Source organism: Pecten maximus, chromosome 11 (assembly GCF_902652985.1).
Source record: "Pecten maximus chromosome 11, xPecMax1.1, whole genome shotgun sequence".
NCBI classification, from domain to species: Eukaryota; Metazoa; Mollusca; class Bivalvia; order Pectinida; family Pectinidae; genus Pecten; species Pecten maximus.
In genome coordinates, this window is record NC_047025.1 from 17770041 (window position 1) to 17788449 (window position 18409).

Genomic DNA, 18409 nt, shown 5'->3' on the forward strand with positions numbered 1-18409 from the left:
GGGTTGGTATGGTAACTAGTCAGGTAAGGGGTGGGTGTGGTACCTAGTCAGGTAAGGGGTGGGTGTGGTAACTAGTCAGGTAAGGGGTGGGTGTGGTACCTAGTCAGGTAAGGGGTGGGTGTGGTAACTAGTCAGGTAAGGGGTGGGTGTGGTAACTAGTCAGGTAAGGGGTGGGTGTGGTAACTAGTCAGGTAAGGGGTGGGTGTGGTACCTAGTCAGGTAAGGGGTGGGTGTGGTACCTAGTCAGGTAAGGGGTGGGTGTGGTAACTAGTCAGGTAAGGGGTGGGTGTGGTAACTAGTCAGGTAAGGGGTGGGTGTGGTACCTAGTCAGGTAAGGGATGGGTGTGGTAACTAGTCAAGTAAGGGGTGGGTGTGGTAACTAGTCAGGTAAGGGGTGGGTGTGGTACCTAGTCAGGTAAGGGGTGGGTGTGGTACCTAGTCAGGTAAGGGGTGGGTGTGGTAACTAGTCAGGTAAGGGGTGGGTGTGGTACCTAGTCAGGTAAGGGGTGGGTGTGGTACCTAGTCAGGTAAGGGGTGGGTGTGGTACCTAGTCAGGTAAGGGGTGGGTGTGGTACCTAGTCAGGTAAGGGGTGGGTGTGGTAACTAGTCAGGTAAGGGGTGGGTGTGGTAACTAGTCAGGTAAGGGGTGGGTGTGGTAACTAGTCAGGTAAGGGGTGGGTGTGGTACCTAGTCAGGTAAGGGGTGGGTGTGGTATCTAGTCAGGTAAGGGGTGGGTGTGGTACCTAGTCAGGTAAGGGGTGGGTGTGGTACCTAGTCAGGTAAGGGGTGGGTGTGGTAACTAGTCAGGTAAGGGGATGGGTGTGGTACCTAGTCAGGTAAGGGGTGGGTGTGGTAACTAGACAGGTAAGGGGTGGGTGTGGTAACTAGACAGGTAAGGGGTGGGTGTGGTACCTAGTCAGGTAAGGGGTTGGTGTGGTAACTAGTCAGGTAAGGGGTGGGTGTGGTAACTAGTCAGGTAAGGGGTGGGTGTGGTACCTAGTCAGGTAAGGTGTGGGTGTGGTACCTAGTCAGGTAAGGGGTGGGTGTGGTACCTAGTCAGGTAAGGGGTGGGTGTGGTAACTAGTCAGGTAAGGGGTGGGTGTGGTACCTAGTCAGGTAAGGGATTGGTGTGGTAACTAGTCAGGTAAGGGGTTGGTGTGGTAACTAGTCAGGTAAGGGGTGGGTGTGGTACCTAGTCAGGTAAGGGGTGGGTGTGGTACCTAGTCAGGTAAGGGGTGGGCGTGGTCAGGTGAGGGTAGAAGAGGACAGATATAGGTGGGACAGGACATGTGAAAACAATGATCAGAAATACCATAGACAGTGTATCATTACAGGTATAATCTATCAGTACTTCTCTAGTGTACAACATACACCTGTAACCCTCTACAATGAAATAAAGTTTCAAACTGACTTTATTTAAGTTGAGTGAAGTCTGCTCTCTGCCATAACTCATGGCTACTTGAGCCATAAAAGGCTACAATGACAAGCATTGAGTCACTTTATCAGTCCCTTTCCAAGATCGTTTCAAGATATACTGAATACTGTTTCTTTAAATCTATTGTCACCTGTTTAACCCATTGCGGTGTTACTTTTCAGGTCGCTGTACATTCAGAGTTTGTGAATAAGACAAATTTTCACACTTCCTTACATCTGAAAACACTTTTGCGGTATATTGTAACCTTCTGGGTCTTCCTTCATGTCTATCGACTGTGATGGACAGGTAGCTCACACAACACACTGATTCTATCCTATCATTTCCACGCTGAAAAGAGTCATTAGCTGACTTACAGATGTCCTGTGATATTTCTATCCTGATCCTACTTGCAATTTGGGATTTATATAAGAAAATAAAACATTTCCAGTTGATTGTGTTTGGAATATTTCAATATTACTAGATGAAAGAGTGGAGTGGAAATTGGCTTAATTTGGTTATCGTTTGAGTGGCTTCTTTATTAGGCATCGTCCAGGTGTATATGTAAATGAGTTCAGTTAATGTGCAATGTGAATCCTGATCGCCAGTGAATTGTGACCAACTATAACCAAGTCAAAACAAGGCTGGAAACATGTGGGAATTTATAGCTAACCCAAATTAACAAAATAATGAAATCTCACAAATGTTCACTCCCAGGTAGGTACATAGCTTTAAGTACAAATTAAACTGCCATTGTTGTAAATCAAAGACGGGCCAGATTTTGATCAGACATAAGTATATATAATGACACTTTATTAAGTATACCTCTAGATTTTTACAATTAATGAAAAAAAACCTCATATTTTAATAAAATGACTCAGAAATGAATTATAGATATATCTCATAATGGAGATATGTGATTAAGATACTGAAATGTGGCAAAACTAACAATCCTTGATCGAAACACTTAAAAGCTGCTATAAAGACCGATTTCTTGTTGCCCAGAATTAAAGCAACGTGTTTTGTCTGTCTATAATGATAGGATAACCACATGTTTATGGACGGTGTCAGATCTATTAACACAGTGTCCAGTCTCTGCGTTACCTGTATGGGTACAGGTGAATTTTACCTGTACACAGGTAACACATTGACAGAATGCCCTCGTTACCTCCCCTACACTGTACCGACATGTCAGATTCCAGATCAATTTTCTTCACAGGTGCGAGAAATCTATAGCGTCCATCTCCTCGATCCACTGGCAAACTTTCACAGGTGAAACAACCATTGGTATCTTAATACTTCATCAACTATATCAAACAAGATCAAAGTTCCACCAGGTACTAAATGCAAAATATAAGCAGGTAGATGACTAATGTTTTATGCTAATTACTAATTATCTGTACTAAACCTATTTCCATAAATTATCTTTAACAATTTATTCATGCAAAAAATAGGATTTAATAGAACTGAAAAATATTTCCCTCTGATAAACATTTAGACATGATATATCAAGTTTGTTATTTATGGATCCACAAATACTGAGACATAAACTTTTAAAGAATTAACCACAAAGAATACATTCAAAGAAACTTAAGTTTCAGGAATCACCTATGTCATGTCATGTAGGTTGTTCTGATCATCTGAAACATAGCCCAGTATGTTTTAAAAAATCAAACAGCCCCTTAAAATATTTCACATTGTATAGAAAATCAAATTTATCATTTAAGATAATTTTATGTTATTTAGTTAAAATAAAAGTATATCAATATATTTATATACAAAACTGTAAGAGTAATTGAGGAAAAGAAATTCCAGAAATATAATTGATGTCTTAGTGATAACATTGTATAGTTTCATCACCCCATTTAAACAACAGTATACTTAATCAGTTAGTAATGTGTGTTAAGGACGACAAGTTGTTTATCAGACATCAGAGTCCAGTCTCCTCCTACAAGTACATACAACAATACAAAGGGCCTGGTATCAGGAGGCACAGTCAAGGCTATATAGGGACCAGACGCACAGGTGTGACAGACCCATGGTCACACCAGATATATATATATGTTTACCTTTGAGACTTAAATCATTCTCCAGAGTAAATCCAAAGCTTGACTGACCACTAGTGACCAAAAGGTGATCCTGTACAGGTGTGACCGACTGTCACACATCCAATGAGGGTACATTCACACAGGTGAGACAGGTACGCTGCCTTACCTGGCCAAAGCAATCAGCGATGTGTGTGAGGTAACAACATTATCAATCTAACGCTGATAAAACTTTTGGTACCTGCAATCTCGTTAGCTCTCAGCCAACAGGACGGATGTTTACAAAAAGTATAAGAGGTAAATCAATAAAGACAAGGGTGATTGAAATAGATTTTATTATCTCTGCCTAAAATACTAATGAGGGTTAGGCTTACTGCCTTGTACCAAATTTCCACAGGCATTTAGCGGGCAGGTAAATATTATCAAGGCCCTGCTCGAGTGGATTTTGAATAACGATGTCTACACATAAATCATTAACTAATAAAAGGTATTGGAACAAGATAAGTAAAGGAGTTATCTATAGCTGTTACACTGTTGTTAGATAGAGATCTTCCTTAACCAGATCAATCATTTTGTACTTTTTGTGAAATATTACAAAGAGTTGTTGCCCTTGGCTGTGAGTCTGCACTCACTTAATAAGAACAACCGTAGTGGTATCAATTAAACAAAATTATGATTAATAGGGAATATTTAAGAAATTACACTTTGGTAAGTTTACTCTGGCAGGGTACATATCAGTTGACAGTGAACATAACACCAAATCTCACCATGACAAACCTCACCATGACAAATATGACAAACCTCACCATGACAAATATGACAAACCTCACCATGACAAATCTCACCATGACAAATATGACAAACCTCACCATGACAAATATGACAAACCTCACCATGACAAACCTCACCATGACAAATATGACAAACCTCACCATGACAAATATGACAAACCTCACCATGACAAATATGACAAACCTCACCATGATAAATATGACAAACCTCACGATGACAAATATGACAAACCTCACCATGACAAATATGACAAACCTCACCATGACAAATATGACAAACCTCACCATGACAAATATGACAAACCTCACCACGACAAATATGACAAACCTCTCCATGATAAAGACATTGAAGATTGATAACAAACAACTGATAGGCACCAAAAAAAACCTTAAAATAAATGGATGATGATCCGATCTTTCCTGATCTGATGACGCTTGATTAGATATGAAATTTTCTTAAGTAACATTTTTTTCATTTTAGAATAAAGGACTTGCAGCACTCCTGTGTGTAAAAAACTCGACAGTGATAGAGTATTACAAAGTTCATCACCTTTTAAGGATCTTGTGAAATAGAAAGGTAATCTTCTAAATCAAAGCGTTAATGAGAGACATTTGACAAAAACACGTAGTTAAGATGGAAGCTGGTACAACAGACAGTTATGGTAATGTGTTGGGTATATCAGTAAATCTGCACTTTACATGTGTGTACAGTAGATAGTATCTACCTGTATGATGGGCTCTAACCAGGGATCTAACTCACTAATTTGAAGCAGTGATAGATTACCAGACAACTGCCCAAGGGTGTGATTTCACCCAAACTTTTGCTTCCTTTCTTTCTAAGGAAAGTTACATAACGTTGATCACACATCCACTGAAATGCTTCACACCAGATAGAATTATATCAAAACTCTTTTGGGACTCCGATTAGTTCAATAACCTCAACTTTATATATATATATATATATATATTAAAAAAAAGGCAAAAAATCAATAGCATTTAAAGATAAAACAGTTGAAAAAAGAATTTACTGTAACAAAACGATTTAAAGGAACCCTGATCACTATAAACCCTAGATTACATACCTTCTACCGCAGACATACATATATGTAGGTGTTCTGTCTTCATTCCCCTCCAGTCCCTATTTTCGTTCTAGGCTGATTCAGAATTCCATAAATACATTCTAGGTTGATTCATAATTCCCCTCGGGTCCCTTTTTTCCTATATTCATTCTAGGCCGATTTAGAATTCCCCTCTGGTCCCTATTTTCCTATATTCATTCTAGGCAGATTCAGAATTCCCCTCAGGCCCCTAATTTCCTATATTCGTTCAAGGCCGATTCAGGGAGAGGAATATCAAGTCTGAAATCAGGGAGAGAAGTATCAAGTCTGACATCAGGGAGAGAAGTATCAAGCCTGACATCAGGGAGAGAAGTATCAAGTCTGACATCAGGGAGAGAAGTATCAAGTTTGACATCAGGGAGAGAAGTATCAAGTCTGACATCAGGGAGAGAAGTATCAAGTCTGACATCAGGGAGAGAAGTATCAAGCCTGACATCAGGGAGAGAAGTATCAAGCCTGACATCAGGGAGAGAAGTATCAAGTCTGACATCAGGGAGAGAAGTATCAAGCCTGACATCAGGGAGAGAAGTATCAAGTTTGACATCAGGGAGAGAAGTATCAAAATTGACATCAGGGAGAGAAGTATCAAGTTTGACTTCAGGGAGAGAAGTATCAAAATTGACATCAGGGAGAGAAGTATCAAGTCTGACATCAGGGAGAGAAGTATCAAGTTTGACATCAGGGAGAGAAGTATCAAGCCTGACATCAGGGAGAGAAGTATCAAGTTTGACATCAGGGAGAGAAGTATCAAGCCTGACATCAGGGAGAGAAGTATCAAGTCTGACATCCGGGAGAGAAGTATCAAGTCTGACTTCAGGGAGAGAAGTATCAAGTCTGACTTCAGGGAGAGAAGTATCAAGTCTGACTTCAGGGAGAGAAGTATCAAGCCTGACTTCAGGGAGAGAAGTATCAAGATTGATATCAGGGAGAGAAGTATCAAGTCTGACATCAGGGAGAGAAGTATCAAGGCTGACATCAGGGAGAGAGGTATCAAGTTTGACATCAGGGAGAGAAGTATCAAGCCTGACATCAGGGAGAGAAGTATCAAGTCTGACATCAGGGAGAGAAGTATCAAGGCTGACATCAGGGAGAGAAGTATCAAGTCTGACATCAGGGAGAGAAGTATAAAGTCTGACATCAGGGAGAGAAGTATCAAGTTTGACTTCAGGGAGAGAAGTATCAAGTTTGACTTCAGGGAGAGAAGTATCAAGTTTGACATCAGGGAGAGAAGTATAAAGTCTGACATCAGGGAGAAAAGTATCAAGTCTGACTTCAGGGAGAGAAGTATCAAGTTTGACATCAGGGAGAGAAGTATCAAGTTTGACATCAGGGAGAGAAGTATCAAGCTTGACATCAGGGAGAGAAGTATCAAGTTTGACATCAGGGAGAGAAGTATCAAGTTTGACATCAGGGAGAGAAGTATCAAGCCTGACATCAGGGAGAGAAGTATCAAGTTTGACATCAGGGAGAGAAGTATCAAGCCTGACATCAGGCAGAGAAGTATCAAGTTTGACATCAGGGAGAGAAGTATCAAGTTTGACATCAGGGAGAGAAGTATCAAGTTTGACATCAGGGAGAGAAGTATCAAGCCTGACATCAGGGAGAGAAGTATCAAGTTTGACATCAGGGAGAGAAGTACCAAGTTTGACATCAGGGAGAGAAGTATCAAGTTTGACATCAGGGAGAGAAGTATCAAGTTTGACATCAGGGAGAGAGGTATCAAGCTTGACATCAGGGAGAGAAGTATCAAGTCTGACATCAGGGAGAGAAGTACCAAGTTTGACATCAGGGAGAGAAGTACCAAGTTTGACATCAGGGAGAGAAGTATCAAGTTTGACATCAGGGAGAGAAGTATCAAGTTTGACATCAGGGAGAGAGGTATCAAGCTTGACATCAGGGAGAGAAGTATCAAGTTTGACATCAGGGAGAGAAGTATCAAGCCTGACATCAGGGAGAGAAGTATCAAGTTTGACATCAGGGAGAGAAGTATCAAGCCTGACATCAGGGAGAGAAGTATCAAGTCTGACTTCAGGGAGAGAAGTATCAAGTTTGACATCAGGAAAGGAGGAACAAGTCTGACATCAGGGAGAGAAGTATCAAGTTTGACATCAGGAAAGGAGGAACAAGTCTGACATCAGGGAGAGAAGTATCAAGTTTGACATCAGGGAGAGAAGTATCAAGTTTGACATCAGGGAGAGAAGTATCAAGTTTGACATCAGGGAGAGAGGTATCAAGCTTGACATCAGGGAGAGAAGTATCAAGTTTGACATCAGGGAGAGAAGTATCAAGTTTGACATCAGGGAGAGAGGTATCAAGCCTGACATCAGGGAGAGAAATATCAAGTTTGACATCAGGGAGAGAAGTATCAAGCCTGACATCAGGGAGAGAAGTATCAAGTTTGACATCAGGGAGAGAAGTATCAAGTTTGACATCAGGGAGAGAAGTATCAAGTTTGACATCAGGAAAGGAGGAACAAGTCTGACATCAGGGAGAGAAGTATCAAGACTGACTTCAGGGAGAGAAGTATCAAGTTTGACATCAGGAAAGGAGGAACAAGCCTGACATCAGGGAGAGAAATATCAAGTTTGACATCAGGGAGAGAAGTATCAAGCCTGACATCAGGGAGAGAAGTATCAAGTTTGACATCAGGGAGAGAAGTATCAAGTTTGACATCAGGGAGAGAAGTATCAAGTTTGACATCAGGAAAGGAGGAACAAGTCTGACATCAGGGAGAGAAGTATCAAGACTGACTTCAGGGAGAGAAGTATCAAGTTTGACATCAGGAAAGGAGGAACAAGCCTGACATCAGGGAGAGAAGTATCAAGTCTGACTTCAGGGAGAGAAGTATCAAGTTTGACATCAGGAAAGGAGGAACAAGTCTGACATCAGGGAGAGAAGTATCAAGTTTGACATCAGGGAGAGAAGTATCAAGTTTGACATCAGGGAGAGAAGTATCAAGTTTGACATCAGGGAGAGAAGTATCAAGTTTGACATCAGGGAGAGAAGTATCAAGCTTGACATCAGGGAGAGAAGTATCAAGTTTGACATCAGGGAGAGAAGTATCAAGTTTGACATCAGGGAGAGAAGTATCAAGTTTGACATCAGGGAGAGAAGTATCAAGTCTGACTTCAGGGAGAGAAGTATCAAGTCTGACTTCAGGGAGAGAAGTATCAAGTCTGACTTCAGGGAGAGAAGTATCAAGCCTGACTTCAGGGAGAGAAGTATCAAGATTGATATCAGGGAGAGAAGTATCAAGTCTGACATCAGGGAGAGAAGTATCAAGGCTGACATCAGGGAGAGAGGTATCAAGTTTGACATCAGGGAGAGAAGTATCAAGCCTGACATCAGGGAGAGAAGTATCAAGTCTGACATCAGGGAGAGAAGTATCAAGGCTGACATCAGGGAGAGAAGTATCAAGTCTGACATCAGGGAGAGAAGTATAAAGTCTGACATCAGGGAGAGAGGTATCAAGCCTGACATCAGGGAGAGAAGTATCAAGCCTGACATCAGGGAGAGAAGTATCAAGTTTGACATCAGGGAGAGAAGTATCAAGCCTGACATCAGGGAGAGAAGTATCAAGCCTGACATCAGGGAGAGAAGTATCAAGTTTGACATCAGGGAGAGAAGTATCAAGTCTGACATCAGGGAGAGAAGTATCAAGTCTGACATCAGGGAGAGAAGTATCAAGCCTGACATCAGGGAGAGAAGTATCAAGTCTGACATCAGGGAGAGAAGTATCAAGTCTGACTTCAGGGAGAGAAGTATCAAGTCTGACATCAGGGAGAGAAGTATCAAGTTTGACATCAGGGAGAGAGGTATCAAGCCTGACATCAGGGAGAGAAGTATCAAGCCTGACATCAGGGAGAGAGGTATCAAGTTTGACATCAGGGAGAGAGGTATCAAGTTTGACATCAGGGAGAGAGGTATCAAGCCTGACATCAGGGAGAGAGGTATCAAGCCTGACATCAGGGAGAGAAGTATCAAGCCTGACATCAGGGAGAGAGGTATCAAGTTTGACATCAGGGAGAGAGGTATCAAGCCTGACATCAGGGAGAGAAATATCAAGTTTGACATCAGGGAGAGAAGTATCAAGTCTGACATCAGGGAGAGAAGTTATAATTTTGACATCAGTTTGCCAGTATGTGATAAATATTAATGTGACATGTACATTAGAAATCCTTAGATGGGCAAGAATCATTTTCTGTTAGAATACAGAGCTTGACACTGGTAGTGCTAAATATAACTGGAATCTATAAGTGGCTATAGGGATGGGAGTGGAACAGGTGGTGTCCGTTATCAGGTGCAGAATTAAGACATATAAATAAGGACTTTTAAGATGACCAATGTTGTAAGGTTATCAACAGGTAGGAAACTCAGGTATAATTTATATTTATATCTTCTAGCAAGCTATTTATGAAATAGTTCCATCTTGTGCATTTGTTAAACTGTGGCTCAAAACTCTAAAGACATGATAATGTTTAGTCACCATAAACAAGCACAGGTACAATTAATTAACAACTTTTGTTTATAAATATAATATATATCTGTACAAAATATATCTAGATATATCAAGTTGAAGTAATTCCTTAAAATGCTTACCTGAAAAACACAAGGCCACCTGTAAGTATAGTATCATGTGGTGGAGATTTAGTGGTGCTACTTCTCAGCATCTGATCAGATCATACAGGTGATCAGACAGGACGGATAATTACAAAGTTGCATGAGGCTACAGGTACATGACCCAGAGAATATCACTAATAGTTATAATGTCTCGCCTTTCCTCATACCATACCTTTCAGGTGTTTTTAGGTTAACGATAAAACGTACAGGTGTAATATTGTCTTATCTACCTGCTAGAACACAGCAGATCCTTTCCTGGGAACTCCTACAAGTGGAGATTAGTTCATCTTGTGTATGCTTCTAATATTTAGGTCTTCTCTTATCAAGCGACTGTTTATCTCGGCTTTTTAATTACAGGGGTACAGTAAGGTGACTGTTTGTACAAATAATCAAAGTCTGAATTACTTGGATGAACGCTATAGCAACCTGGATAATTCACCTGTGTGTCAGCCATATTGTTATAAACACTGGGCTAAACTTTGTAGAATATCTCAGAAAGGTATACCTTTATACATTGTGTATACATATGTATTTTATAAAATTTAAGTTGTTGAAGACTGATTTTTTATCTATAAAACAAGCGTTACTGGCGGAGTAGGCCATCCCCCGCCCAGGGTAGAAAACTGGACATGTAACATATGTAAACTATTCTAATAGCCTCCTCTTTTTAAATTTCAGTAAGACATCATTTTTTTTTTTTTTTTCCAAATGAAAAGAAGATTGCGACATTTCTATTGTCAATGTAATGAGAATTTTGTTGAATCCCCTTAATGAGCCTAGTTGGTATAATGCTACCCCTAATCAACTGTGCTGGGGTCACCTCTGGCTCCTGGAGACAACTTGAGTCACATGACCACCTAGCCCTTATCTTTACTTAATGACGGTTACTGTTATAGATTTGAAATGGCTGTAAATTATATCAGTTTGAATGGGTTTACATCACCTGAGCAGTAATGGGACTGATATAGTCCTACCGCTATCATTATATACATAGTATACGTCGCTCATAATTCACATGGTATTTTCTCAATTTAAACTAGCTACATTTGTATGTTAAAATATTTAATATATTTTTTTAAATATTGATTAGATGTACACGATGATATGTTAGGTAAAACTTTAAGTCAAATCACAATATCCCTCATGCAATTTTTTTTTTGTAAGATTCCAAGAAAATTTGTTTGTAGTTGAGTACGTGGCAGACATTTTTTTTTTACTGTTCCTTTATATTGATTGCAAAAAGGAATGATCGCCTGACTACCAGTTATATCACGTCTAGGATTTTAATTGTTAAAAATTATATTTATATGTCGCTTAATATCTAGCTTGCATAAAGTGTACAGGGACAAGTCACAAAACTTGTTAGTGACTTCTAAATTTTACAATGTCAACATTATAAAAGTGGGTTTATTAACAGTTAAGGATCAAAGAACAAACACTGGCCCCTGTAATTATCCGATTCTCCAGTCATCCCTATAAAACTTATATCCTGTAGTGCTTTGAGGAGGCAAACGTCAAATTGTAAATAGATTCTTGATTAAAATTTTTGCAAAAAGAACACATTATAAAAAATATCAACTTGATATTTAAAAGAAGAAATAAAAACACATTTCAAATTTAAATGGTTATATAGGGGCAATTAATTGATTGGATGTAAAACTTCTCTAATAATAATCCAAAATAGCCTACACCTGACAAGCCACCTTAAAGCTAACGAAATTATAAATACTTTGGCCTTTCCATGTTGTGTAGCACTTTATTTCCACGTTATACCTGCGCTGGGGATGACAATAGTTACCAGGTGACACTAATTACCAGGTTTGAGGATAATTTGCTTGACCTTCACCTTCTGAGAACCAATCCCAAATGGTGTTACATCATCCTTTTTGAATCCAAACTAGAATTCTGTGAACAACCGACATTGGATTGAACATAATACAAATTATCACATCACCCCCAGGAGATTTCATCAGGTTTTGGTTTTTTCCTCATTAAATGACAAACCATGGAGCAAGTCTTTGTCCCTGGACAGGTAAGACAGACCTCCAATTCTCACCTACTGTGACTGTATGTACCTAAGGCCAGTTGTTATGACAACTGATCAATCATTTCCTCCTAAAGGCCCAACTTGATGTAATTACATTCACTTTCCACACTTGAAAATTTTGTTTTCAAGGGAAAAAGTTAATGAACAACTAGTAAAAGAAAACAACTTAACTGTCATAAAAAAGTGAAATATCAAAAATTGTTGGAGACAATATGATAGTCTCAGTGTAAAAAATTAAGATATTTGTTTGTCTGGTTTGTCATTTCGATGCTGCTATAATCAAAAACAGCTAATATAAGGTACAACATTAAACTGGAGATCATAATTCTGGGGATGAACTCCATTCAGTAGAATTAAAATGATATCACTGTAAATTGTCTATTTAGAGGAATATTCATGAGGTTTGATTCGATAGGAAATTTCTTAACAATGATATATGTGTAACATATTAATATAAAAGTATTAAACTTGGAGTCATTCAGAGAAAATAATGATGGCAATATTTGCATGTTCCCAAATCACTCCCATGGTTTTTAAGTTTTGTGTATGTAATTATCTGTGTTAGCCAACTTATGAAGATTATAGATAGGGAAATATATGAATAATTACTGAAATAAATCCAATATTATCTTCAGACATCTAGAAACCCGTTTTCGTTGAGACTTTCATGTAAAGGCATGTCGTAAGTTCCATGTGAAAATGTCGCTCTGTAAAGGACAACAGGTGACTGGTAAAATCTAATTAACGTGTACCAGGTGAAATTATTTTATTATTCATTATATAGCTTCAACACCTTGATTGTAGATTTTATCAACATTTTTAATCAGAAATGACTTTTTAATCATAGACATGGCAATGAATGAGAAGATCAGATTCCAAAATCAACTAGAGTAAACATTTTAATATTGTTATTTTTCCAATGTAGGCTTCAGCTTGAATCAAAACTTATTATATCCATGTACCACAGATAACACCAAATTAAATTAGAAAAAAAATCTTGTGGACCATAATTTTGAAAACATATGACACTACCTAAGAATGTTAAGCCTAATTCACATCAACTTTAAATTTCTTTTCTTACCATTTTTAATACACCTTGAAATTCAATTAAATTACTCTTTTTATATTCTATAACTTTGGAAATAAGGTCATAATATGAATTTTCTTATCAATACTAACAAATGATCATGGGGTATAATGAATATTAATGTTCTATATAGTTACATTACCAATTGAGACATTATAAGTACGGTAGTAGAAGTTGATAAGAAGGTCAACCTTGCCAAGGCAAATGTTGTGAGTTTGGGTTAAAATGAGACAAATATTGTGAGTTTGGGTTATAATGAGACAAATGTTGTGAGTTTGGGTTATAATGAGACAAATGTTGTGAATTTGGGTTAAAATAAGACAAATGTTGTGAGTTTGGGTTAAAATAAGACAAATGTTGTGAGTTTGGGTTATCATGATCGAGACAAATGTTGTGAGTTTGGGTTATCATGATCGAGACAAATGTTGTGAGTTTGGGTTATAATGAGACAAATGTTCTGAGTAGGTGTTAAACAAAATAATTAGTGTCACTGAGTCATACATAAGATAATTGATCACTTTGAGTCACTAGGTACATTAGATAATTGGTGACTGAGTCACTAGGTACATTATATAATTGGCCACTGAGTCACTAGGTACATTAGATAATTGGTGACTGAGTCACTGGTACATTAGATAATTGGTGACCAAGTCACTGGTACATTAGATAATTGGTGACTGAGTCACTGGTACATTAGATAATTGGTGACTGAGTCACTGGTACAATAGATAATTGGTGACTGAGTCACTGGTACATTAGATAATTGGTGACCGAGTCACTGGTACATTAGATAATTGGTGACCGAGTCACTGGTACATTAGATAATTGGTGACTGAGTCACTGGTACATTAGATAATTGGTGACCGAGTCGCTGGTACATTAGATAATTGGTGACCGAGTCGCTGGTACATTAGATAATTGGTGACCGAGTCACTGGTACATTAGACAATTGGTGACTGAGTCACTGGTACATTAGATAATTGGTGACTGAGTCACTAGGTACATTAGATAATTGGTGACTGAGTCACTGGTACATTAGATAATTGGTGACTGAGTCACTGGTACATTAGATAATTGGTGACTGAGTCACTGGTACATTAGATAATTGGTGACTGAGTCACTAGGTACATTAGACAATTGGTGACTGAGTCACTGGTACATTAGATAATTGGTGACCGAGTCACTGGTACATTAGATAATTGGCGACTGAGTCACTGGTACATTAGATAATTGGTGACTGAGTCACTGGTACATTAGATAATTGGTGACTGAGTCACTGGTACATTAGATAATTGGTGACTCAGTCACTGGTACATTAGATAATTGGTGACTCAGTCACTTTTACACAAGATGATGGATCAGTGTTACACTAGAGATTTGATCTCTCTAAGACACTGGTTCACAAGAAGATAGGACAGTGAGTCACTTTCAAGCAAATTTTCATTTACTGGCAGAATATGAAGAGCACCTGTTGAAGTCCATGGTCTACAGTCTATATACTGCAGGTATATATACACTGTATACATTGTTGAATTATAGCTGCTAAGAAATATATCGAAGAAATTTGAACTCTATTCAGTAATACAATATTTTCTAAATTATTGTTGCCTAGCAATACATATTCTTATTAATCACCAAGATGTCAATTGATCTGGGTCAAAATGGCGCCCACACACAATTAAGTATTTCTGATACATGAAATACAATAGTTTGGATTGAAATGCCTCTCAAACCTCTTTTACATCCAGTCCTTCGATACTTAACTTTAGTCTTGCAAATGCATGCAAACAAATGCATTAAGATTGTTTTGTACAATACTGAGACAAAATTGTACATGGCCGCATCTTAAACCTCAAATCAATACTGAATGCAAGTGTCTGACCACAAGACTATAACCTTTGGACATTACAATTCCGTTTCTGACCACACAGGACAAAGAACCCCAAGAAAGCCATTAGCATCCTAAACAAAGACCAACACGATTATACTATGAATGTTAATTACATCAAAAACCGAAATTTAATTACACAGTGACATCGTGGAACCCCTAAATTATAATTTGCTGTCATTTCTTTCAATGATTGACTATGCTTGCATGAACTGCAATAGATGTTCCACAAAGATTTTGACCACTCGGCCGTAGAGGTCATTAGAGGACACTGACCAGTAAGCTACAGACTAGAGATGTGTAATATGACTATAGCAGTAATTGGTGGGGCTGATTACCGGTCGATTCTCCATAGGAAAATGAGTCCTGTATTTATTGATTTTGTATGAATGTATTAATAAGGAAAATCTAGCCATCAAAACAAAGCAACATGGGAAATAATCATACACATTTTTATCCTATACATATTAATTAGGAAATTCACCAGAGTAAAAACGCGACATCTGCTGACAGTAATGTGGTGAGATCTAACCGGGTCTCGGGCCGATCCACCTAGTCATCCCCAAGTGACGGCCCAAATATTGTTTTTTAATTATAGTATACACCACTGTATCAGATTTCATAACTAGAACAAAGCTGTACGTCTTACTGTGTGGTAATAAATGACTGATATATCTGGCTGTACAGACGAAGATTCTCTGTCTTAAGTACTTTACGGTCATCGTATATCATACAATAGTATCACAGATATACAATGTCAATAGGTTTTTACCCCTGTATGGCCAGTGTCTTCCTCAAATCAGGACAAAATTTGGTTTTATCATTCAACAGATTGCATGTTTGACTACACAAGATGGAGAAAACATATCTGATTTCATGGAAGTCCCAAAAATGATCACGTTCAAGTTTTTGTTAATCAATGACAGCTATATTAAAGGACAGCAGAATATGAAATATTAAAAACCTATCAATTAATTTCTCTGCAAGTTCATCTATATACATTTGATACAATAATGGACTTCATTTAAAACTTTTCTTGAACAAGGAATGTGGCGTAAAATGAAGACTTATGACTATGTAGTATGATACAGTAAGGAGAGGGATGAGATTTCTTCAAAAGAAAAAGACCATTACCCTATAAGTCTGACAAATTCACTACCGAAGTCTGATAAGTTCATTTAATATTTCAGTTCTGATCCAGATAACATCAATGTTGTTCACATACTCGACTAGTTCATTATCAATGCATCTTCACAAATTCTATCGCTTTTCACAATAATCATCATTTTTCACAAGATTTCTATCAATTTTCACAATACAAATATCCTGGCACCATCGCCTTTTTCAGGGAATAAATATACTGATCTCCGATTGGTTAAAAATAGCTGCCATTTGATTGGTCAATGACACAAAAAAGTTGTAACAAATCTTTGATAAAATCATAAACAAATGAAATACATATTCATATCTAAGAACTTAAACAAGCTAAATGTATATATATATATGCAAACATTCTTGAACATGATTTTAACATTTTAGGATGTTTTTTTTCCTCGTAATTATATGGAATGTAAGTCCTATTGATTTAGGAACTTCAAACATTGAGTGTATTTCTGTCCTACATTTAGTCAATTATCTATAAGCAGATAAAAGAGACATTTTTTCGGTTGAGTCATGGAACAAGGTTTTTCTTTTGTCCTAACAGAATGTGTTTGGAACAAATGAGCATCCATTATCACTCCAGGTGAGACATTCACTGTGTATAGACGACCTCATGGTCACTATTCACCGTGTAGAGACGACCTCATGGTCACTATTCACCTGTATGGACGTCCTCATGGTCAGTATCATTTAACTGTTCATGCTGGTTTTATTGACCAATGGACAACTATAAAATCTTCCACACCATTTGAGCTGAACATTCACAGGTATGTGACAGCAAGCTTGACCAGTGTCCAGACCGATAGTGTCTGGTGAAGAATGGCTGGGTCAAGCCATGTATCTGATATAATCAGATAATAAGCCCCCAAGGTAATCACCAATGTCCGGTGACAAAACAATAGTTTTAATGTACCCATGTTTGCGGTTGCTCCCAAACTTGACATTAAAGCTCCAGCCAAAGACTGACCAGTCCAGGTGAGACAATGACCACAATGAACAGACACAACACTGCTCCCAGGTATAACCTTTTATCCCTTTACAAAACAAAGCCTAATTAGAGCAGGCCCAGGACAATGGTGTAGTGGCATGGGCACCCACAAGAGGCCCCTCACAGGGTTAAGTGTTAAGGCAACGCTGACCAATACATAACAAGTTTACAATTTTTCGAAGGTGTACCGTAATTTTGAAATATTTGTTAATTTGACTGATAAACCGATTATTGCCTAATCTATCATTTTTGTTCAGAATTCCTTGGTTGACAGGAAGTAGCACTATTAGAACATAGTCTGAACTTTCAAAGAAATTCAAAAGTTCAGACATTCTGTTATTAAATGGCTTACCTGTATTTTTGTCTGCAGGTGTATATGGACACGGATGACCAGCTGTCCTTGTCCAGCGTGGTATACACAGCGTCCAGTATTTGGCCACACCTCGGATGCACAGAGAATCCCTAGTGATGGAATCCACGGAATTTCATCTGGAGGAACTTGTGACGTTTTTGTTTCAGTGGTCAGTGTGGTGAGACCGATGATTAGACCATGTTACTGTGGACAGTCCTCCTGACCTGATAAAATGATTAATTAGTGTATAGTAACTAGCCATGGAGTCACAAGATAAAGAGGTGTATACTACTAACAGCTAGATAAACCTCAGCCATTCACATTACAAACAATACTGGATAATTACTGACCAACCACGGGGCTGAATGGCCCTGATAATAAAATGACCAACACCTCTCTCTCACACTGACCAAACAATGTGACTGACCACTCTTACAATTACCACCGAGGTATACATTTTTGTGTCAATTGCTGTCCATAAAAATTAGCAGGAATAAGCTGGAGCCAGCTTGTACTTACACAGACCTGCGTTCAATAAGGACAGTCATCATCTCACAGTCGTCTATTTCAGCCATTTATCAAACCGTTTCATTGGCTATAGCATCACAGTATAGCACTTAAAAAACACAAGAATCCAACTGGCCTTAATTTTGTTGGCATGGTAACCAATAGCTTCTGACAAAAATTTGCATAATGTCTGATTAATATCCACCTTGAATGACCAAAGATACTCGAGAATGACCTAGCTAATATCTTGCCAGTATGCAAGGAGGACAGATTTTACACAAATCATTCCATCTACACATATCACTTAATTTCTCACAATTTAAATTGATATATACTAAGAGTAAATGTAATATTCTTTGTCATGAAATGTTGAATTCATTGAATGAGTCTATTC

The 18409-nt window shown here is 38.3% G+C and overlaps 1 protein-coding gene across 1 annotated transcript in view; it reads right to left on the reverse strand.

Annotated features, from left to right (window-relative positions):
- The window catches only part of LOC117337463 (zinc finger homeobox protein 4-like), a 90502-nt gene extending 72316 nt beyond the window's left edge, over positions 1-18186 (reverse strand). Inside the window, exon 1 of the mRNA XM_033898451.1 lies at positions 17509-18186. The gene's annotated coding sequence lies outside the window, so the exon portion shown is untranslated. The remainder of the gene's footprint in view (positions 1-17508) is intronic.
- Between the last annotated feature and the right edge of the window lie 223 nt (positions 18187-18409).